Source organism: Crinia signifera, chromosome 2, assembly GCF_055691185.1.
Source record: "Crinia signifera chromosome 2, ASM5569118v1, whole genome shotgun sequence".
NCBI classification, from domain to species: Eukaryota; Metazoa; Chordata; class Amphibia; order Anura; family Myobatrachidae; genus Crinia; species Crinia signifera.
In genome coordinates, this window is record NC_139218.1 from 287,262,217 (window position 1) to 287,287,007 (window position 24,791).

Genomic DNA, 24,791 nt, shown 5'->3' on the forward strand with positions numbered 1-24,791 from the left:
CAGTAGGAGCAGCTGAGCAACACACCCCACAGGGCGCCTATTCCTACTCTGAGTACCCCATCTCGAGTACACCCCCATTCCATACACCTGCATTGACCATGAAATGGTATGCAAAGCACCCCAACATTCTTTCATCAATGACAGACATCAAGAATGACCAAATTAATTTGCTAATGGATAGAATTGATTTTATATAATAAATCATAATTATTTCTGGTACATTTGCATCTTTAACCAAATTAAAAGGTACAGACATGGGGACATCCTTCCCACGATGCTATGCAAACCTTTTTGTGGTACACTGTAGAAAAAATATGGAACAACAAATATATATACATAAAAAGTTGGCATGGATACATTGATTACCTGTTGTTCATTGGCGATGGACCAGAAACAGTAAAAAAAACGTTTTAAGTTATATGAATGAAACCAATCATGATCTAGACTTTACTTAGATCAACAAGTAAATAAATTCTAGTGTGTTTGGATCTAGAAATATAAATAGAGAACAATGACATCCAAACATGAAACCATACCAACAGTCAGTGAGAATAACACACTCCAAAAGAAATGTAAAGTAATCACCAAACAGTGTTTGAAAAATATCCCCAAAGAATTTAGAAGAAGCTGTCGAAATTAAAAAGAAAAATTAATGTTAGAAGATTATGACTAACAAAAATTAGAAAAACTAATTAAAAACATTAAATAAATGGAGAGACATGATGATCCAATACAAAAAAATGAAGAAAAATTATTCCAAACTAGCATTCATTACACAATTCAATACTAACCATGAAAAATAGAAGGAATTAAAAAATAAATAAATATTGGCACGTCTTGGAACTAAAATCGAAGAACTTTAAATTTTTTACCAAAAAAAACAAATATAATTTAGAAAATGGCCAAAAATCTTAAATAAGACCTAACAAAAGAGTTTTATTATGATAGAAGATAAAACAGAAAAAAACCAGGGCACGATAATTGTTTGGATTGCATTGCATACAAAACTACAAACAAAACCAATAACAAAATTGAAATCCAATCAAACAGGGAAATAATAAATGATGAAAGAATATATAACATGCTAAACAAAAACTTCTATATCACTTACAATGTCCCTGTGGGGCAGACAAAATTAAAAAGAGAATAAGAAAACTCAACAACATAAAAAAAGGTTTACAAACCCACATCAACATTATTCTGATTATCATAATAAAAAGTTTGAAGTTCAAAGGAATACAAAAAAATTATAAAAACTGGATAGGAGGCCAAACAGCATCCTTATTACAACTAAATGGATTTACTATCTAAAAACCTTACAACAGTCAGGATTAAATATAAATATAGGTGTTTTTTTTAACATTTTTATAAATTTATTCACACATTTTATTATTCCAATACTGTACCTAATATACTGGGCACAAGGTTGCTGGCAATTTTATGATCACTTCCTGGGTCATAGTTCTGTTTTTAAAACAGAATTAAATAACGTTTATAGAATTTTTAAATAATTAGAGAACCTCAAGCAACTCGCAGAATCCATGACTGAATGCTGAGGCAGGAAACCAGAAGTACGGAGACCTGATACCGGAAGGTGCCGCAAATATGCACAGGATAGCAACCACAAGGATGGAGAGCTACATAGATCAAGAATAGTAATGGATAGCTAGCTTGTCTGATATGCTGAACTTCGCAACCGCACCACAAGCATAAAAAAACAAACAACCAAACTGCTGCAAAATAATTTCCAAAAAAAGAGCTTAAAGGCTTTATTTTTATGTTATTGCAATTTTATGATTGTATACCATTTGGTTTTTCATATTTTGCTACCACATACTTTGCTACTTCCAGATTTTGCTTGAGCAAACTGTAAGCCTGTGGAAACAGAGCTGCAACATATAAAATACATGAGTGAGACATATACGGTTAACACTTGTGGTTTCTTTTTATAAATTACTATATGAAATCAAAATATACAGTACATACTAAGAAATAAACTTTCTTGCATTTCTTGTTATGATAATTTGCAAAAGCAAAGCACAAAAATTCTTTAGGTTTATTTACTGTCAAAGCATTTACTTTTGCAATTTTTCTAGGACAGTGATTTAGAAATACAAATACAATCTCCAGCTGAGTCACATTTCATCAGATATATAGCACCACACTGTCCTTGAATATATATATATAGTATGATTTCAATCTTTTCCCACAATAAAAACAAAAAACGCAAAAAGTATTTACTTTTATTTTATACCGCTATTGGTTCTAATTGTAAATCACAAACTCTTAAAATTAATTATTGGTCTAATGCAGATTTGCAAAACAACTTATTTTTGCAGACAAAGCTTAATACTTTTAAGTATTCAATATATTAATTGATTTTTGCATCAATCATATTTAATACAGAACAATTTGCAGCAGTTTTTTGCCTCTGTTTCATTGTATATCACAAAGAGGAATATTAACTTTTTCTGTTTTAGGGCAAATGGAGACTTGCCCTAATCCAATGGAGTGACAATTTTTTGTAGAGGCAGTCCCCCCAAAAATTCAATAATATTCCCAAAATCTCTTTGAGCAGCAATTTCATACTACTTTAGTATTTACCACTTACCAATTAGCATTTAATTGTTTTGATTTCTGTAATTATTTTATATACTTTGCCTTCTGTGGTTTATAGAATGTATCTAGAGAGAAGATTACAATGTCAGTGAATTGTAAAAATCAAAACATGTTACTTTACAGCTAATTTTAATAAAGCAGAACAGACACACAAGATAATATTATGCTGTAATATATATATATAGGATCTAACATATTGCAGCGATACACTATACCAACAAGCCAAAATCTTATTAGGTGACTCTCTACAAGCCTCAACAGACAAATTACAAATTTCTAACTACCGTTTCCACACCTTCGGCAATAAAACAGGAAAACTACTCACCACTATCCTCAATCCAGACAGACCTCCCATGATTATTCATCCCTTATCCAAACCAGATGGATCCCTCACTACCACCAACTCACAAATCACACAAGTTATGACAGATTTCTATACTTGAAAGTTATGCTACTCCTAATACAGATCCTAACACATCCCCACCCAACACTAGCAATAAGCCATCCTATACCTACCCATTAGAACAATGGGATAAACTCTCTTTTCCTATGCTACTGGAAGAAAAAACACTCATTAACTACACCTTTAAACTGAGAAGAGGTTCTTGGAGTGATAAAAACCCTAAAAAGAGCCAAAGCTCCAGGCCCAGACGGGTTTGCAAGTGTTTTCTACCGTATGTTTCCCGATAGGATAGGCCCAATTTTGGTTTCTGATTTTAACTTCATATTAATCAATGGTACCCTACCTCCATATTTTAATAATGCTATAATCAAAGTCCTTCCCAAGCCAGGCAAAGACCTATCCAACCCTGGCTCATATAGACCCATTTCACTTCTAAACAACAACTACAAAATAATGGCAGACAGACTCAACCCCATGTTACTATTATTTATCCACCCTGATCAGACAGGCTTCATTAAAGGCAGACATTCAGTCCGTAATGTCAGGAAAATTCTAGCAGCAACCCAATCCATTCATTTAGATAAACCTCCAGAGGAACAGGCTAGCTATCGGCGCAGAAAAGGCCTTTGATCTGGTCCTATGGCCCCACCTATTCCATTCAATGAGAAGATTTGGCATCCCCCAATTATACATTAACTTCATAGAATCTATATATACTGAACCTACCTCCCAATTAAAAGCAAGGGTGTGGTGGACACCGTGTGGGGATGTTCTCCATAGGGCGCAGCGTATGGGTTGTTTAAATAGCAGCAGCTGCACTTACCAGCTAGTTACACCCAATAGAGGAAACAATGGAAAAAGGGGTGGGAGCTAATTGGAAGATTGGATGATCTTTACAAATTATTTAATAATAAAACAAACTGTATACAGTATAAAAAGGAAAAAGGGGGTACATGAATTTCACATGAAATAATGACTAATAAACTGTTATAAAAACAGGCCAGGCATGCAAAGTGTTTTATCTCATATGGAATTAGTTCACAGTTATAGTATGCAATGTGCTTTTTGTATAATTACCACTCCATGCACAGATGTGGGTACTACCTCCCAATTAGCCTGCAACAGATTCCTTTCCCCTCCATTCCCAATACAGAGAGCGCACTAGACAGGGTTCCCCCCCCTGTCTCCCCTCCTCTATTCGCTTTAGCTCTTGAACCTTTAGCTATAGCTAGGGATGCCAATCCCGTGTCATTTTTTCAATCCCGGGATTCGGGATTGAAAAAATCTCAATCCCGGGATTCCCGGGATTCCCGGGATTGAGTTGGCCAATGAAAATATTATTTATTCAGTACTTTTTCCAATATAAAAATGAGTGACCAGTACAAATAAAGTTGTGAAAATAGCTTGTTTTTATTAACATTCTCAAAATACAAGTTTTAAAGCTGTCAAAGGCAACATTCACTTTTGCAATAGTTGAACAAAACAAGAAATGGTTCAAGGACAGTCCTCAATGATTATCTGAGTAACCATTAATATATTATCTGACAACTTATAAATATACTAAGATTTAAAGACAAAAAATGCAATCAAGAATGGACTGGACTACGGTTTGCAGGACCTGCCTTGCGTAACTGAGCCCCTTCTGTCTCCATCACTGCATCAGTATTGCAATACTGTTAAACAGCTTCTAAAGACTAAAAAGATTAAGTCAAAAAATACAATCAAGAATGGACTGGACTAAGGTTTGCCGACCCTGGCCTGTCCTGGCCTGAGTAACTGAGCCCCCTCTATCCCCGTTACTGCGTCTGCAATACTGTTAAACAGCTTCTAAAGACTAAAAAGATTTAAAGACAAAAAATGCAATCAAGAATGGACTGGACTATGGTTTGCAGGCCCTGGCCTGAGTAACTGAGCCCCCTATGTCCCCGTCACTGTGTCAGAAATACAGTTAAACAGCTTCTAAAGACTAAAAAGATTTAAAGACAAAAAATGCAATCAAGAATGGACTGGACTACGGTTTGCAGGCCCGGCCTGGCCTGAGTAACTGAGCCCCCTATGTCCCCGTCACTGTCAGAAATACAGTTAAACAGCTTCTAAAGACTAAAGATTTAAAGACAAAAAATGCAATCAAGAATGGATGGTAAGACTATTTACTGCGCAAGTCCTTATAATAGGAACGTAGAAAACAGAGTGTGTCTATAGTGTCATCTCCCAGACGTGTGCGTACTTTAGTGCAGATCATGCCAGCTGCAGAGAATGCCCGCTCTGCCTCAACAGAAGTAGCTGGTACAGTCATCATGAACTCATACGCCTTTTGAAGACACAAGCCACGCTTTCCATTACTTTCCAATAAAACCATCTCTGTTTTAACAGCTTTTATTAGATCCTTCTCCTCATCAGTCTGACTCTGTTGGAAAGAATGTTGTGTCAAAGAATCTTTCATTGCCAATTCAAGTTGCTCTTGTAGACTTAGTTCCACTTCACAGGACTCTCCATCTTCTGAATTGTTGTTGAGATTCCTTAAAGAACAAGCTTCTGTAACTTGATCACATGATGAGTCGTCATCACCACCACCACCACCACCACCTTCAGACGTAGACGGATTTAAATAATGGAGACGTAGCAACAATGCTACCACAGTTCTTTTGACCTCTGCTGAGTTTTCAACTGTGAATGTTGTGTCATGTATGGCCCTTGGATTGTTTAAGTATTGTAGAACGCCTGAATATTCATTTCTTCGTTCAATAATCCTTTTACGCACCGCAGCAGCAAGTTTCTTTGCCAGTGTCGAACATTGTTTTTCCAGTTGTTGAAGTGCAAATTTCATTGCAGCATCAGCTGTGATGAGGTTAATGTCTCGACGACATAGAGCTTCTACAACAAGTTTAACTGGCTGCATAGCTGACAATTTCTAGCACACTCTCAAAATCAGCATCTGTTAAATGAACTTGAGACTTTACATCGATCATTGCCTTCAGAATACAGCTCCTCAAACGTGCAAATCGACTTAGCATTTCAAAGAGGCTATTCCACCGTGTCTTACAGTCCAGTATCAAGTTTAACTCCTGGCCAAGTTCAGCTCTTACATACTTTTGTAGCACCTCGTCATTCCTTGTTGGTGACCGTCTGAAGATTTTTACGACTTTCCTAACCTTCTGGATCAGGTGCAAGTAGTCATCTGAAAGTTCAGCGATGTCCTCAATATTGTGGTCACTGACCTTAAATTCATCCTCTTCATCTTCATCATCTGAATCATCAGATTGCATGTTAGCTGTTAAATCTGGACTTTCAGGACGCTTGTACAATACATCCATAACAGCTAGATGAATTCCATGAGCATAGCATAGCTGCTGTTTGACTGTTATAAGTCGACCCACCTTTTTCATGACACTTGCACCATCCGTACAAATTGCCACTATGTCATCCTGGAGCGAAAGTCCAAACTCAGAGAGTTTCATTTCAGGCAGGTTCACACATTTCTCAGCAGGCATTGATCCAAAGACCCGAACCATACCGAGGCTCCAGAACAAAGATTGACCAACATGAACATTGACATTCATGTAACGTCGGTTGCGACTCGATGTCCACTCATCAAAAGTTAAACTGAAGCGTTTACCATCTGCCTTCAGCTTTGCAAGCTTACTTGTTACCAACCTTCTCGTCTTCTCTCCATGTTCCATAACAAGTTGTTTTATGGTTTCTTTTGATCTTGGTAGTGGTGTAAAGCCCTGCATCTCAAGACCTTTTCGGATATCAGGTGACGTTATAAATATACGGAATGACAGTCCATCACAGGCAACCATCCTGGAAAGAGTAGCCTGTAGTGAATTTTCTTCATTTTTTACAAGAAATTTCAACATAGGCCCCGCAACTGCCGCATTTTGTTTTTTGGCTGCAGTAGTCCATGAAGACTCTGTTGAACTTTGACTCGTTGTGTCAGACTCATTTGACCGTTTTTGACTATGTAAATAAATTTTGTGCATTGTCTTGAGGTGTACATGCAGGCCTTTTGTAGAGCCGCCACCACATTTTAAAACTTTTCCACACTCTTTACACTGAGCTGCTTCTCCAGTGGTTTTGTCACGTAAAAAATGATTCCAAACACCTTCTGATTTATAAACAACATACTCTGGAGCTGTTTTTTTGGGGTTTGAGGTCGCCATTGAGGCTGGCAAAAGGTGCGTGCAGGTCAATAGAGTACAGTAGGTGGTGGTGGTGGTGGAAGTAGTGAACTAGGGCACCAGGCGAGGGTGGGTGGCTTAGGAGGTGGGAATAAGTGACGTCAATCAAGGAGTCAGGAATCGGGACAGAGTCAGCTTCCAGTAGCCGGCAGTAACAGACATCCACAGCTGGCAAAATGCTCAGGCATCGACAGCAGACCACATCCTATGCTCCTCTTTCTAACTCCAAAAATCTGTGTCCTGACAAACATAAAATGAAAATATTTGAAAGTGTTTTGCTTAAAGTATTAAAAAAAAGACACACTATTAATAAGGACCCCACACAGTGAAAGCACCAACACACCAGACAGGACAGGTTGAAAAAATGTATGGCCCTAGCACAGTCCCACAGAAAAAAAAAAACTTATTTAAGGCCCTCTGCCTAAACAAGACATAAATTAAACATTAATGATGCAGGCGGCGCTGCACAGAAAAAAAAATACAAATAAGTATTTTTCTTGTAGGCCTGTGTTGGGCCATGAATGTGGTTTTATTGCTGTGGTGTGCGAGGACCAGCAAGACCACCACAGGTATATAAAACTGAACAACATTTATGGCCCCAGCACAGTCCCACAGGAAAAAAAAAAACACCTTTAAGGCCCTCGGCCTAAACAAGACATAAATTAAACATTAATGATGCAGGCGGCGCTGCACAGAGCCACAGAAAAATAAAAAACAATACAAATAAGTATTTTTCTTGTAGGCCTGTGCTGGGCCATGAATGTTGTTTTATTCCTGTGGTGTGCGAGGACCAGCAAGACCACCACAGGTATATAAAACTGAACAACATTTATGGCCCCAGCACAGTCCCACAGGAAAAAAAAAACACCTTTAAGGCCCTCGGCCTAAACAAGACATAAATTAAACATTAATGATGCAGGCGGCGCTGCACAGAGCCACAGAAAAATAAAAAACAATACAAATAAGTATTTTTCTTGTAGGCCTGTGCTGGGCCATGAATGTTGTTTTATTCCTGTGGTGTGCGAGGACCAGCAAGACCACCACAGGTATATAAAACTGAACAACATTTATGGCCCCAGCACAGGCTTCAGAATTTGTTTCAATAAAAAGACTAATAGTCCATACACACTGGGTGATTATGCCCAGTCGCCCAGTGTGTATGGCACACATGATGATGGGGAAAATAGCTGGGCTGAAAAACGTTCAGTGCTTACAAACTGAGCGTTTTTCCCTGCCAAGCCATTTTATAGCCATCCACTGACTCCCTTGCTAGTCGCTACCAGCAGATGAGCATCGGCCAGCAGAGATGATGCCGGAGTGCGCAGCAGCACTGACAGTCAACGCTGCCCCGTACACGCACTGGGCGGCTTTCACATGAAAGTGGCTTTCACATGAAAGTCGCCCAGTGTGTACGGGGCTTTAGCAAAGAAAATAATAAAATATAAATTATTCACAAACTCACCAGCCCCTTCAACTTCTCCAAAAGAACAGGGGGGTGTTGGGTGACGGCAGGGTCAGGTGACGGGTCGTGGTGTCCAGTCCTGTTCAGTTTGGGCCTGGGATACAGTTCCACCTGCAGCAGTATGTCAATCTTGGCTCCGCCTCCTTCTTGCAGGGCCCAGTCAATAAGGGGTTGGCTGATGCTCCCACAGCCCACAGGGAAGCCCTCTGGCCCACTCAGCAGCTCCCCAAAGAAAGTCCTCCACTCCTCTCACCAGCCAAGCTTCAGCAGCATTCTGTATGGGGGTCTGCAAGTGCTTTCAAGTGCTGCTGCTGCCCAAAGAAAGGCCCCCACCCTTTTAGTGCTCCATAGAGCCCAAACTAGGAAGGCCTTAAGCCTGCAGACAGTGCTGCTTATCTACCTAACCCACCTGACCCAGCCCAAACAACGCATACAGGCCAGGGAGGCCCAAGGGAGCGCTCACCAGTCCCCAATTCACTGCAGCTGCAGTATTTAGTGGCAGGCAGCGGCTCCTCCACTCCAGCAGCTCTCAGCTTAGTGCTATGCTATCTATGCTGAGGCTGCTCACTGTGGCCAGCGTCGTGCTGCACGACGATCCCCCCAGACTCAGCCTGCTGCTGGCTGTCACGCTGCCCCGGCGTCCTCCTCCGCGCTTAAGATGGCGGGCGGGGGAGCAGCTGAAGGGGCGGACTGCTGTCTGAGGCTGCGCTGCGTGACCTCTGACGTCACGCAGAGCACGCAGCGCTCAGCCCGACCCCGCTCAGCCGCGTAGCGCGACTCCAGCGTTCTCTGAGGGAACGGAGCATCGGATGGCGGCGCTGGTGTCTTTAAAAATTAAAGGTACAGACAATCCCGAAATCCCGGGATTGGGGACTACAATCCCGGGATTCAAATCCCGCACATTTTGGCCTTAAATCCCGGGATCCCGCCGATCCCGATCCCGGGATTGGCCACCCTAGCTATAGCCCTTCGGGCGAACCCAGACTTTACAGGTATATCAATCCAGTCCACTGAATTAAAATTCACTCTTTTCGCCGATGACATGATACTATTTGTCACAAACCCCCTAAAGTCAATACCAGTCATAAAGGAAGTCATATACTCCTTCAGCACCTTCTCTGGCTACAAGATCAATGTCATCAAAACAGAAATCTTACCCCTATCCCTCACTCACTAATCATCCTACAATTAACCAATTCTATATTCAGAATACCCATATTAAATATCTAGGAGTATACATAACACCCAACCCCCGACTCATATACAAAGTGAATTTCACCCAACTCTTAACAAAAATAAAAACCCAACTTGACTGCTGGACCAAACTACCCATATATCCCTTCTAGGTAGAGCAGCTGTCCTAAAAAGTGTGATTTTTCCCAAAATATTTTACATTCTCCAAATGTTACCATGCAGTCTTCTGAAGCAAGATATCCTGCTCTTGAATAAATATATGTCCAACTTCTTATGGAAGGGAAAGAGACCCAGAATGACCATATCAAAACTACAAAACCCCACTCACAAAGGTGGACTAAAGATCCTGGATTTCCAGGCATATGCAAGGTTGATACATTTTAGATATATTGCAGACTGGCTAGGCGAACATTCTTTATATAGGGATTCAGCACTGGATAATTCTACATTTTATCCATATTCTCCCAGTACTCTCCTACACGCCCGAACCAAACAAATCCCTCCAACCCTTCTAAATCATATACTTTTCCAGCACAAATATGATGCATGGATCCAAACCAACAAAAAAAACTGAATAGAAACCCAGAAGCTTCCCCATTCCTACCTATTTGGGGTAACCCTAGTTTCCCTCCATCTCTATCAAACCCAGCCTATGTACTTTTGAAACATAAAGGCCTAGATCTAACCACTAAACTTTTTGACCCAGGAGGCATTGTATTCCCTTTTTCGACTCTCCAATCCAGATATGACTTACCCAGATCTCATATTTTCATGTATCTACAAACCAGACACTACATAACCCCATTAAGCCCAATCATACATTCAGCAAAACAGCCTGATCCTCTATCCCCTCTTTTTGACAAGATTCATATACAAGAATATAAAACCTCTTACATATATGACACTCTGCTTCAAATCCTTCCATCAAATCATATACAACATCTTCATAACTCATGGATAAAGGACATCCCAGAGAATTACACACCTGAAAACCTCTTTCAGGGATTTACAGGAACTATGAAAACTCTGCATTCCACATACCTCCAAGAAGTGCACTTCAAAATAATTCATCGAATGTATATAGCCCCAGCTCAGAGCAAATATATGTCGCCTGAAGCCTCGGGAGACTGTCCCAAATGCAAAATGGCAAATGCAAAATTCTTCCACTGTTTCTGGACCTGCTCTAAGATTCTGAAGTTTTGGCGCAAAACTATAAACCTCATCAATAATATACTTTCCACTTCACTAACTGTAGACCCACTGGCTTGCCTATGTCTGAATTTCAGGTCTTGGCACTTCCTTCTCCATAAATATACCCTTCCTCACGTTATGCTTAACATTATCTAAAAAACTGATATTAACTCATTGGAATTCGTCTTCAACACCTACAATTAAAGAACTAGAAACAAGACTTATACAATTTACACTATTTGACAAAAGAACTGTTCAACATGATACACACTTCCCCCCCAAAAAATACATCCGGAAATGGGAACATTTTATTAACTCCTTAGATCACCAATAAAAAGCTAGAGTGCCTCTCAGTACTACAACAGGACACACAAGCTCACAACAACATACTCATTAGAACTAAACCCACAGAGAGGAGCGGCCAGGGAATATCCCACTGCATTAATTATTATGCTTTGAAAATGTCGTAGAGGGTGACTGCCCTTGGAGATGATACCTACCTGTTATGCAACTACAAATCTATAATTAAAGTAAAGTCAGAACATCAGTTGCTCGTTCTGGACATGACCAAGACAGACAAACCTAAGAAAGGAGAATTCAGAGAGACTACTCATCCAACAAATCTAAAACCCAAATATGTCCACCCCCCCTCCCCCCCTCCTACAAACTAACCCTCTGTGTCTTGTCAGTGCGTACAGTATGTCTTTTGTCCACTCAATCTGTTTTAGAATTGTCAATAGTAAGGTTACAATAGCATCACCCTTCACTTATTATTGTATTTTCAGATAACCAATATATATACTCAAAGTATTCCATTATGGGTGTTAATTTGAAGTCTTAGTAATGATGACTTGCTTAACTACATGTTAACTCTCAACTAATTAACACGAGATAGTATCAGCGCAATTATATAAGTCAAAACAGTTATATCTAAATCTTGGTCTAGGACAGCACGTTTTGTGATGTATGTTCAGACCCTTTGTTTATTGAATGGTTTATATTTCAATTTTACTGTAATGAATATTTTATTGAAAATACCAATAAAACACTTAAAATTAAATAAAATAAAAATTATCAAGAGAATTAATAATTAGGAAATTATGTATTTATCATAAAAATAAACCATTACATTGCAAGGAGACTTCCCAAACTTCATGCTACACATGAGGAACAAATGCTGTACCACAAAAATGTTATGGTCTTGGAAAACTGTACTATGCAAATTGTCCAAGAAAATACTTCAGTGGGAGAACTTATGTATAAAAACTCCACAGGAATTACATTGAAATTTTATATACAGAGAAAAGGTCTCAAATTAAATAAAAAAAGAAAATTAGAAAAAGAAGCCATCACATCTCTCCTCCACAAAGCTATACTGTATATACTATTCTGGTTCACTCCTTCTGGCAAATTTCTTCTTAGATGAACAAAACCATGAGCACTGCAGGTGGGTAGATGTTACTTGTGCAGAGAGAGTTAGTTTTGGGTGGGTTTTACTTCAAAGTGAGATCTATATTGCAGTGTAAAAATAAAAGCAGTCAGTATTTCCCTGCACAGAAACAAAATAACTCACCCAAATCTAATTCTCTCTGCACATTTTACATCAGCACCACTGCAGTGCACATGGTTTTGTCAATCTAAGACGGAATTTGCCAGAAGCAAAACCAGAATAACCCCCAAAGTTATCTTGTGGGTCAAATTTTGAATGATCTTCACATACATTTACAAGTACTCTTTAATCTGTAAAATACAACACATACAGATTGTTAGAAAAACAAAACTGTAGCTACCAAATTTAGAATAGTTTCTGGTGTCTTACTACTTTTTTGAGAAATTGTTTAATAAAAAATGTAGATAGATGCAAATAAGTATGAGGTTATGCTGATGCCAATAAACAATCTTAAAAACAAAGGATGCCAGTTACAAGGATGTGATGCATTGTTTTGTTTGTGTTTATGAAATGTGAACAGATGGCAAGATTATTACTTTTCCAACAAATAATTCATCATTTTCTTCAACTTTCATATATAAACTAAACATTCTGTTTTAAAGTCATGTAGTCCCTTTGTATAGTTTTGTGTGCAATATCAGCAATTAAAAAAAAAAAGACAATTATAATTAGAGATAAGACGCAATATGTGCACCGTTTGGGTTCCAGTCTATTTACTCTGTTCTGTGATAGCTGAAATAATTTGTGTCAATTTCAGCTACAACTTGCATAGAAAACAGGATTAAAAAATATTGGGGCAGCAGAAATATATAAAATTCTATATAAGGGGCGGTTATTCAGAGCTGCTGTACAAATTTCATAAGGTGATTAAGTGACTGCACATGCATACGGATAGAAGTGATCATGCACAAGGCCAAACAGTGACAAAAATCAGTAATTTTTTTTTGCAATCCCCTCAAAACATGACTGACAGGAAGCCGACCTTTTTGGATGGTAAACTGACGTTTTCTGGGAGTGCCAGGGAATACGCAGGCTACCCAGACATTTTCCAGGAGGGTGTGTGACATCAGCTCTGGTCTTGATTAGCCGGTTTCTATCACAATGTTGTGGAAGGGTCAGAGTTATGCAGAGACTGCAAAGACTGAAAAAAGCTTGGTTTAACTTTGCACTAAAAATCCCAGGAAACTAAATCAAATTGCAGATAGCTTGTGACTTGTGACTTTTTATTCAATAGTAGAACCACTAAACAGAGGATAGTTTGCTGCTATTGCAATAAACAGTACAAGGAACTACAGGTGACAAGGTGAGTATGTTCAGCACAATGGGAGAATTTATACAATATTCCCAGTAATAAAGGTTCCAGTATCTAGTCATAATAAGATGTCCAGTGAATTTAAAACATAATTAATTGTATTATCTATCTATCTATCTATCTATCTACATATCCAAGAAATCTGCCTTGGGTGCCCTTCTCATGGGCTCACACCCTTCATATCCATAGTCAAATATATAGAAGGCATTTAGGAGACTGGAAAATTTAAGTGAAAAAAAAAAAATTGACAAATCTTTCCTTTATTGTCAACGTTTTGTGGACCGTATCCACTTAGGAAGGATCGATCAGGGGGCGGCGGCACTTAGAAATGAAACAGGCAAACAAGCGGTGTATAACCAACGTTTCAAAGCCCGTAGGCTTTTTTTTCAAGGTGCTAGGTGAGAACAAAATACAAGTGTAACAAGGCTTACCTAAATAGTGGCTGGCTCCAATCGTTACCCACGCAGGCACCGGCCCGGGAGGTGCTGTGAGATTACGTCATCCCCCGTCAGCACGCATGTCGGGGGCACAAAAGGAGGCTCGTCTGTGTGAACCAATAGCAATACAGCAATGTTAAGATACTGTGACAAGTGAAAAACAATAAATAACACTGCAAATATAATACATTAAAATAATGTGCTAAAAAGTATCAACAGTCATTGCTGTCAATTCATGCGGTGACCATGTGAAAAGTGATACTGACTAAATAAATAGGATGTGGCTGTATCGCAAAGGGATTATAACTTGCCTGAACTAAAATATCAAATGGAGTTCTCAAGTTAATTACATACTGTATACATATTCATGCTAATGGTCATTGCTGATGCCTTAAACATTAATATACAGTGGATTCCTGATAAGGCTATGCTATTAGATGCTGAATGAGGCGGCTGTTAAAGATGGATGATATTAATTATCAGCCAATCTGTCATTTAAACAATCGCATGTTGGGGCGGGTGGATATTTTTATCTATTATTTTTTATAAAAAACAACTTAAACCCGGGTTTTCATTTAACCCTTTAGGGATTAATGTGTCAAGTGTGTATATCCACCAACTTTCTTTCTGTAGCAACAATAGTGATCTGTTGCACCCTCTCGTTAGTGGTGGCACATGATTGATGATTTAATATCGCAGTGTTGAAATGGCATGCTTGGCCTCAACGAAGTGCCGCGCCACTGGCTGTTTTGCCTGTGGAGATTACTATTTTGATGGCCGATCTGTGGGCCGCTGCTCTCTCCTTAAATGTCCAATCGGTTTTTCCGACATAATGTCGGCCACACGGGCAACTAATCAAGTAGATGACAAATCTGGTTGTATACCCAAGTCGGTGTTTGATTTGATACTTTTTGCCTGTGTAGGGGTGGTAAAAGCAATTCCTGGTATCATGTGGCTGCATGAAGTACACCTGCAGGAATGATAACAACCAGGTTTAGGGGTACCCAAGAAAGTGGTTGGGTTACTGATGGGGTATATGTACAAGGAGATCTTTGAGGCTTTTGCCTTTCTTATAGGCACTCATCAGCAATTTAGATTTTAAAGTAAGAGATTGGTCAGATTGTATGATTGGCCAGTGCTTTCTGGATATCCGATCAATGTTGGTACTTTGTGAATGATATGCTTTCACCCAGATGAGTCTGACTGCGCACGTTTTGGCTTATCTGCCAGTACAGTATCACGTGGCATGGCTGCTATTTTATTTTTGGTGTGGAGGACCTGCTGTTTAGAGTATCCTTTTTGTATAAATTTCTCTGCCATATTATCTAATGCTGGTTGTAGTTCTCTGGTTGTAGGTTGTTGAACTCTTAGCATTTGCAAATGTGGTAATGCTCTGATTAAAGGAGCTGGATGGTTGCAAGATGCTAACAGGACAGTATTCCTGTCAGTGGGTTTTGAAAATAATGAAGACTTGATGGTACCCTTTGTGATGACTATGTTGACATCCAGATAGTTAACTTGGGAGGGGTGCATACTGTACATAAATTTTATCGGTGAATCAGTGAGATTGTGTTTATCTATCAGATTGGAAAACCCTCGTTCACTCGTGTTTATCTATCAGATTGGAAAACCCTCGTTCACTCCCTGACCAGATAACCATCAGGTCATCTATATATCTGATGTAGAATTGTAAATGGCAGCAGGGTTGTGGATAAATAAACTTTTTTCTATGCTGAACATGTACATGTACTGGATTCCCAGGTGAACACACACACTTAGCCACAGGTGTTAGGCGTCGTACCTGGCGTCGCCGCCGTCCAGGTCACACAGCAGCATCTGCGCTGCTAGGACGGCGGCCATCTTCCGACGCGCGTCATCAGGAAGCTTCAGGGATGTTGCTAGGCAACACCCCGAGCTTCCGCTCCGGCCGCTCCTGCAGGGGGAAGAATATGCAGAGCGTACAAGGAAGTGATGTCACCACAGGGGGCGGCTATTTCAAATATAAGCCGGCGTCTTTCTCACTGACGCCGGTTATAGCGTTCTGTCAGCTCTTTGCTAAGTTCGTGTTCCTGGTCCCTGTCGGAAGTTCCCTTGTTGTTCTCCGCCTGCTCTGCCTTCCCTGGTTTGTCCTGCCGTGTCTGGAATTCTGCCTGTGTGCCCAGCTGTGAGACTCATCATCTTCAGACGTCTGCAGAGGCTTGTCTGGGATCCTGTCATCTTCCCAGATAAGTCAGGGGTTACTCTGTGTTTCTCCTCCTGCTGTTTGGCATCATTTCGTATTGGGCTTCTCAGTCAGCATTATTACCATTTCTCTTTATAATATCTCACCAGCATTGTTGCTATTTTATGATATCACCTTCTGGGCATTGTTGCCATTTCTTTATATAACATCTCACAAGCATTGTTGCCATTTCTCTATATAACATCTCACAAGCATTGTTGCCATTTTGTGTCACCTATTGAGCAGTATTGCTCCCCTGGGGTTTCTGGGAGTTCCACGGTTCTGGGGTTTAGTTAGGCTGTCCCCTTGCTCTCTCCTGGCCTCGGCGGATGTGTTGTATTTTCCTAAGACCTGCCTGTAGCGGAGTGGGGCGGACCTAATTCGCCCTTCAGCCGAGACGGGCCCAGGTGAAGCCTAGCACAGCACACGTCCGTCAACCCCAGCCAGAGGCAACGGAGTTAGGTTGCCGGGGAAACTCCCAGAATCCTTACATTATAACCAGCCAAACTAGGATCCCCCAGCGGTTCTGGAGGATCTCCCTGTACTCAGTTATTGTGCTCGGGTGTCAATTGTTTTTTCACCCATCATGGATCCCTCAGCAGGGGGTCCAGCTCAAGTACTCTCTGATCAGATCCGTCTCCTCATGCAGCAGATGGTGGAGTTGTCCCTGCGAGTGGAGACACAGGAGGAGGTTAGAAGAGTAGTCCCTGCTAGTCTTCAATCTGTCAAAGAACCTAAGATAAATCTACCCGATCGCTTTTCTGGCGACCGGAAATTGTTCTTCAATTTTAGGGAGAGCTGTAAATTATATTTCCGTCTCCGGCCCGCCTCCTCAGGCTCCGAGACTCAGAAGGTTGGGTTGGTAGTCTCCCTACTCCAAGGGGATCCACAAACATGGGCCTTTGGTTTAGGGGCAGATAGTCCTGAGCTCAGTACTGTGGATGCATTTTTTTCAGCTATGGGGGTGCTGTATGATGATCCCGATAAGGCAGCCTCCGCTGAGGCTCATATTCGGGCCTTGAGACAAGGTCGCTGTACTGCAGAAGCCTACTGCTCCGAATTCCGTCGCTACGCTGGGGATACCACTTGGAATGATCCTGCACTGCGGAGCCAATTCCGTCTTGGCCTTGCAGATCAGGTCAAAGATTTCCTGGTACAGTATCCGGCGGCAGCTTCTCTTGATGACTTGATGCAGTTGGTGGTCCGCATTGACAGACGCATCAGAGAGACGTTCTGAGCAAGAGTTGCCTTCCTATCCTCCGGCCGAGACAGGAGGGGAGCTGGTGGGCGGGTCTGAAGAACCAATGCAGATTGGTGCATCTCGCCTTTCAAACCAGGAGAAGGCACGTCGTCGCTCCCTTTGGCTTATGTTTGTATTGTGTGGGTAAAGGGCACCTTATGGGCACATGTCCAGAGCGTCCGGGAAACGCCAGGGCCTAGGGGTTAGGGGAGGAATCCTCTTAGGCCAGTCCCGCTTATCTCCCAATAATTCTCTTTTGTTATTAGTTTGTCTAGGTCTGGGGGTTCAACGGTGGGAATCCCAAGCCTTTGTGGATAGTGGAGTAGCCGAGAATTCTCGCCTGGTTCAGGATTTTGCCATCCCACTAGTCCCTCTTCCTTCTGAGTTGTCTGTTTTTGGCTTGGATGGCAGTCTCCTTCCCAAGGGTCTAAATTTCACATCGTACTGTGCCCTTAGACCTAAGCATAGGGTCTACCCATTCTGAGAGTTTAGAATTTCTCGTTATTCACAGTTCCTTAGCTCCTGTGGTGCTTGGTTTACCTTGGTTAAAATTACATAACCCTCATTTCGATTGGCGGACTGGGGAACTGTTGCGGTGGGGGGAGTCATGCGCTGACTCATGTCTACACCTCCCTGTCAGGGTCTCAAGTTTCGCCAATCCTCTGCTCCATATGTTTCTTTTTCTGATGTCTTTTCCAAAAAAGAGGCAGAGACCTTACCTCCCCATCGGCCTTACGACTGTGCCATCAGTCTTCTTCCTCAGGCTAAGTTACCCAAGGGTCGTTTGTACGCATTGTCCTTACCCGAAGCTAAGGCGATGGAGGAGTATATTGCTGACAACTTAAAGAAGGGCTTTATTCGTCCCTCAAAATCTCCTGTGGGGGCGGGGTTTTTCTTTGTCGGCAAGAAAGATGGTACGTTACGTCCGTGTATTGATTACAGACAGCTAAACTTAATTTCTGTTAACGAGGAAACAAGGGAGGGAGAATGCGCAGAATTGATGACAGAACAAGAATTGATAAAAAAGTAACAATACTAGTTTAATAAAACATGCATTTGTAGTATATAATTGTGCAATTGCATGGGGAAGGGGTTAAAAATGTAAAGATGGGGATAATGAAAAAGCTGCGTCCAGGACTGAATTGTGTCACCTTATTCTGGTGGGTGGCTGGGTAGCCTGGCCAACGCGTTTCACTGCTTGGGAACACCTTGAAAAAGCTGCTCCCAAGCAGTGAAACGCGTTGGCCAGGCTACCCAGCCACCCACCCCTTCCATTCTGCTGCATATCCAGACACCACCTTGGCAAAAAGAAAAGGAATTTGTACCATTTTGTTTTCAGAGGAGTACAAGACCAGGACACTTATCCACCTACTTTCACCTTGGAGTACCCACGTTTGAAGGAACGCCACCTTTCTAAGGTACTCATACATGGTTCAAAGCAGAACCACACACCACAGAGAATCCAAATTCAGGACTTTACCATCATAGTCCCTACTTGGAGGACACTCTGTAAAAAGGTTTTCATGTCCTAGTGTCAAGGAGGACTAAACAAATGTCCACATTCTTCCTCTCTACTTGCCAGAGAATAAGGTGACAATTCAGTCCTGGACGCAGCTTTTTCATTATCCCCATCTTTACATTTTTAACCCCTTCCCCATGCAATTGCACAATTATATACTACAAATGCATGTTTTATTAAACTAGTATTGTTACTTTATCAATTCTTGTTCTGTCATCAATTCTGTCATCAATTCTGCGCAATCTCCCTCCCTTGTTTCCTCGTTATTTGTAGGGACTGACAATCCCTTTATTTGATTGCTGCAGGCCTAACCGCACATACAGGCGCCCCTAACAGACACTAAGGTGTCTGCCCATTTCCTTTTCTAGTTAATTTCTGTTAAGAATTCTTACCCGTTGCCTCTGATCTCTGTATTATTTGATCAATTGCGCTCTGCTACTGTTTTTTCTAAGATTGATCTCCGAGGTGCGTATAATTTGATTAGAATCAAAGCAGGGGATGAGTGGAAGACCGCTTTTAACACTCACACTGGTCATTATGAGTACCTCGTGATGCCCTTTGGTTTGGCCAATGCTCCGGCGGTCTTTCAAGACTTCATTAATGACGTCCTCCGGGACTTTTTGGGGGTTTTTGTGGTCGTTTATCTGGACGATATCTTGATTTTTTCTTCTTCTTCTTTAGAGCAACATAGAATACATGTTAAAAGGGTTTTACAGAGACTCAGAGAAAATTGTCTTTATGCTAAACTCGAAAAGTGTGAGTTTGAGGTCCATAGTATTTCCTTCCTTGGCTATATTATTTCCCTGGAGGGCTTCTGTATGGATCCTGCCAAAGTCCAGGCTATCATGGATTGGGTACAGCCCACTACTCTGAAAGCAGTCCAGAGGTTTCTGGGGTTCGCGAACTACTATCGCAGGTTTATTCCTGCGTTCTCAGATATTGTCGCGCCCATCGTTGCACTCACTAAGAAGGGTGCAGATCCCGCTCTCTGGTCTACAGAGGTCCATAATTCTTTCCGTCTTCTCAAAGAGGCTTTTATTTCTGCTCGTATCTTACGTCATCCAGATCCTGACCGCCCGTTTATTTTAGAGGTGGATGCCTCTGAGATTGGCATTGGGGCTCTGTGCTGTCGCAGGTAGATCCCAAGGATGGTCTTTTACATCCCTGTTCCTTCCATTCTCGTAAATTTTCTTCCGCAGAGTGTAATTACGATGTGGGGAACAGAGAACTGCTGGCCATAAAATGCGCTCTGGAGGAGTGGAGGCATTGGCTGGAGGGAGCCAAATTTTAGGTGACCATTTTTACTGATCATAAAAACCTCTCTTATCTTCAGGATGCCAAGAGACTTAATGCCCGTCAGGCAAGGTGGGCGTTATTCTTTGCTCGTTTCAATTTTCGTATAACCTTTAGCCCGGGTTCCCGAAATGTCAAGGCAGATGCCTTGTCTAGGAGTTTTTTAGGTCTTCAGGACAGGGAGTCGGCACTTGAGACCATTATCCCATCTTCTCGGATTCATGTTGGTATCGCGCAGACACTTTTGGATAAAGTCTTACGAGCACAAACGGAGGCACCCGACCTCACCCCTTCAGGGAGATTGTTTGTTCCTGCTAGACTCCGAGGGAGAGCCCTTGCTGAGTTTCATACGGCCAAGACGGCAGGTCATCCTGGTTGTGCCAAGACATTGGATTTAATCTCTCGTTCAGTATGGTGGCCATCAATGAGAGGGGATGTGGAATCTTTCATCAAGTCCTGCAAGGTCTGCGCCAGGAACAAGTCCCTCCGCACCCCTCCTACGGGTCAACTTCTTCCTTTATCTTGTCCGGAGAGACCGTGGACCCACATCTCCATGGATTTTATTGTAGATTTGCCTTCTTCCTCTGGTCATGATACCATCTGGGTAATTGTGGACCGCTTCAGCAAGATGGCGCATTTTGTTCCCTTGGTCGGTCTTCCCTCCGCTCAAAGACTGGCTGCATTATTTTTGTTGCATGTCTTTCGCCTCCATGGGCTCCCCACAGATATTGTCTCGGATAGGGGGGTACAGTTTGTCGCTAGGGTTTGGAAGTCCCTTTGTGCAGCTTTAAGCATCAACCTCAGTCCATCTTCTGGGTATCATCCCCAGTCGAATGGACAGACTGAAAGAGTCAATCAAAACCTCTAGCAATTTTTAAGATGTTATGCTTCCAAGTGTCAGAACAAATGGTCAGAGCATCTGCCTTTCGCAGAGTTTGCATATAATAATGCATGGCATTCAGCTTCTAAAATGTCTCAGTTTTTCTGTGTCTCTGGTCAACACCCCAGAGCCAATTCTTTTGATCCCGGATCTTCCGGGGGTGGTTCTTGGTTGTCACAAAAGAGGGTCATTTGGAACAAGGTTCATAAGGCTCTTCTCGCTGCTTCGGCATCTGCCAAGCGGTTCTCCAATCGTAACAGGAGGCCCTGCTCATTTCGAGTAGGAGACTGGGTTTTTCTTTCAACCCGGAACATTAAGATTCTCCAAGTCTCTCAGAAACTGGGGCCTCGCTTTATTGGTCCTTTTAAAATTATCAGTCAAATCAACCCAGTGGCTTTTATGCTCCAACTGCCCCGGACCATGAAAATTCACAATACCTTTCATTGCTCTCTTTTCAAGCAGGCGTCTCAGCCCAGGCGCAATGGACCTGCACCTATCCTTGTCCAAGGTCGCAAGGAGTTTATTATAGAAAGGATTCTTGATTCAAAGGTGACTCGTAATCAGCTCAAATTCCTAGTGTCTTGTATTTTCACCCATCATGGATCCCTCAGCAGGTGGTCCAGCTCAAGTACTCTCTGATCTGTAACATCCTGGTGAGACACAACTCATATTGGAACTAATGCCAGATATGCTCTAATCAAGCTTTTTTTGGGAATCCAACTGTGAACTTATTCCACTGACTCTCTTTTGAGGGGCTTTAAGGTGTACACTATACACATATTTATTTATTTTAAAAAGGGGAAACAAAAGGTTTCCATTGTATCAAAATATCCACCAGAGGAATTCGGTTTCTATTCAGGCATTTGTGTATCTGACTGTGATTTTCGATTTCATGACCCACACGGGTTTAAAAAAAGAAATATATATATATATATATATATATATATATATATATATATATATATATATATATATATATATATATATATATATATATATATATATATATATATATATATATATATATGATCATGAACCCCTGATGAAGTCTCTGCTGGAGATGAAATGCGTTGGGTACTGATCACGGTTCTGAAATATAAAATAAATCTTCAAATGAAATAACCAAGAGTGTACTTATTTTATTATATGGACATTACAATTTGAGGGCGCTGAAGTCACTGTTGTTGGTGTATATATATATATATATATATATATATATATATATATATATATATATATATATATATATATATATATATATATATATATATATATACATATACATACATACATACATACATACACACACGTATATATATATCTAGTGACTGAGATTGTTTGTCTAAAAAACACTGCCACCTGTTGGTGGTGAGTGAAACTACATCTTGTAGCAGACAAGCCTTCGACGCATTTGATTTGAGCGGGCTTACTAGTAGTATGTACAGTATATACTGGTATCAACTAGCAAATATATGTATTGGATCTTTACAGAGAATGTAGTAGAAAAGCAAAAAAAATAAGCCAGCTATTTATTTTACGTACCTCCTCTTGCTATGCATCAGGTGCTCTATAATTTGCTGAAAGCACTGAACTCTAATACTATATTTGCACAGCTTTGAGTCAGATTCAAAGTTTAGGAGAAAACTGAAAAGGTGTAGATCTAGTGCCAAACAGGAAACTGGAAGGGGTGTGACCTGGAATAGTATGGACAAAGTAAATATCCTGCTAGGTGATTTTGCCCCTTCCCAAGTACTACTTATCCAGCTCAGGAACCATCCTATGCAGTTTTAAATGTTAATCATACTGATTAGAATCCTGCAGCTGGTGGGAGAGGAGGCACACACTGCTCCAAATCGAGATTATGATTATTTCACGACCATACCTGCCAATTCAGTCCACTGTCTAGAGCAGTTATGATAATACTAAGTTGTTTTGAAACTACATGGTGGCACCTTGTATAACAAGGAGTTGAAAACCAGGACCACTTAATGTATTTCACTCCTCTATTGTGGTTGATTGACTTGTGGAAAAGCAGATGCTTGCTTGGCAGTTGTCAACATGATTATTGTAGGACAAGACAACATTTTTAGTCCTGCATCTGTACAAACCCAAGCCACTGCTAACATTCAGCAATGACAGATATTCTACCACCTTACAATGCATACTGTTTAGGATATTCCATAAGACTGCAGGGACACTGCTCTAATTTCAACAATTCATGGTCTGATAAATTATCAAGTGCACCTGTCAAAATTTTTCAAGGTTGATAACTGCTTTTAAAATACTTTCTTCTCATTTGTTTTATGCTCAATTGAATTTGTAGTCAGTGAATACTGTTCACATTGCTTCAGCAGTACATTTAACAAACTGCTTGGGTAAAGACTGGATATGACCTCCAGAAAGTGAGGGAGGCTGAATGCTCTCGAGTATGTGACAACTCCTATGAAATGCAACATTTTCTTTTCTTCTTAATGAATGTGTAAACAAGATTGCCCACCTGTAGGACAGGGAGCAATAACCTTGCAGTTGGATTTCCCCAACAGGCTAAATCCTGCATATTAGAATATTGCATTGAAAGTTGTACAATATTCAAAGCCATTCATTCTCACTTTGAAGGGACAGCCGACAGCCAGATTCTCATTTTCAGAATAGAGACATTGTTCTCTATTGTCAGGGATTGTGACTCATCCCCAGATATTGTAGTTGAGGCTAAGAGCAGGCTCAATTAATTTAAATGGCAAACAGAGAAATCTCAATGAACTGCAATTTCAATAATCTGTGCCCGTTTCTGAGATATAGACTGACAATGTTGTACGCAGTGATTTAGTTGCCCCTGAACATGCACCAAAGCCAGCCTGTGAAAGTGCATTTGATTAATGACAGTTCATGCAGAAGCTTTCTTGACAAGATGCATGACAGGTAGTCAATGTTTGAGGTAGGTTACCAGGGAGTTGCTAGAAAATTGCAGGCACATCAGGACCATTTCCTGGGTGTGCTGAAGTCAGCCAATGTAAATGTAACCCTGAGTCTCAACATCACTGTGAGAGATGCTCAAAATATCTGCTAAAAATTACAGCATTTTAAAATTGTTATATAAATTCAAATAAAAATGTTGTGTACAAAAAGATTATATTTCCTATATAAAAGGTAAACATTAAAGGTAATTATGACAAAATTAGAAAAAAAGTCCCAAGGCGCTACCCAGCACTTTCTGCCAAGCCTTCAATTAAGGACCACCACACAGTCCTTTACAACGACAATTTTTCCGAGAAATCAGGCAAACTGCGATGGTGCTCGTTCCTACACCAATGTTTATTTATGATAGAGTTCCTTTTCACCCTTGGTCAAACACATATATGTGGAAGAGAGAGAAAAAAAATACAATATCT

At 40.8% G+C, this 24,791-nt stretch overlaps 1 long non-coding RNA gene across 1 annotated transcript; it reads right to left on the reverse strand.

Annotated features, from left to right (window-relative positions):
* Positions 1-1,171: 1,171 nt before the first annotated feature.
* Positions 1,172-23,080, reverse strand: LOC146059061 (uncharacterized). The gene is made up of 5 exons (XR_014470127.1): positions 22,945-23,080; positions 14,244-14,356; positions 13,483-13,641; positions 2,612-2,684; positions 1,172-1,889 (listed from the first exon to the last, which is right to left on the reverse strand). It is a non-coding gene; the product is annotated as an uncharacterized LOC146059061 (long non-coding RNA).
* Positions 23,081-24,791: the final 1,711 nt, after the last annotated feature.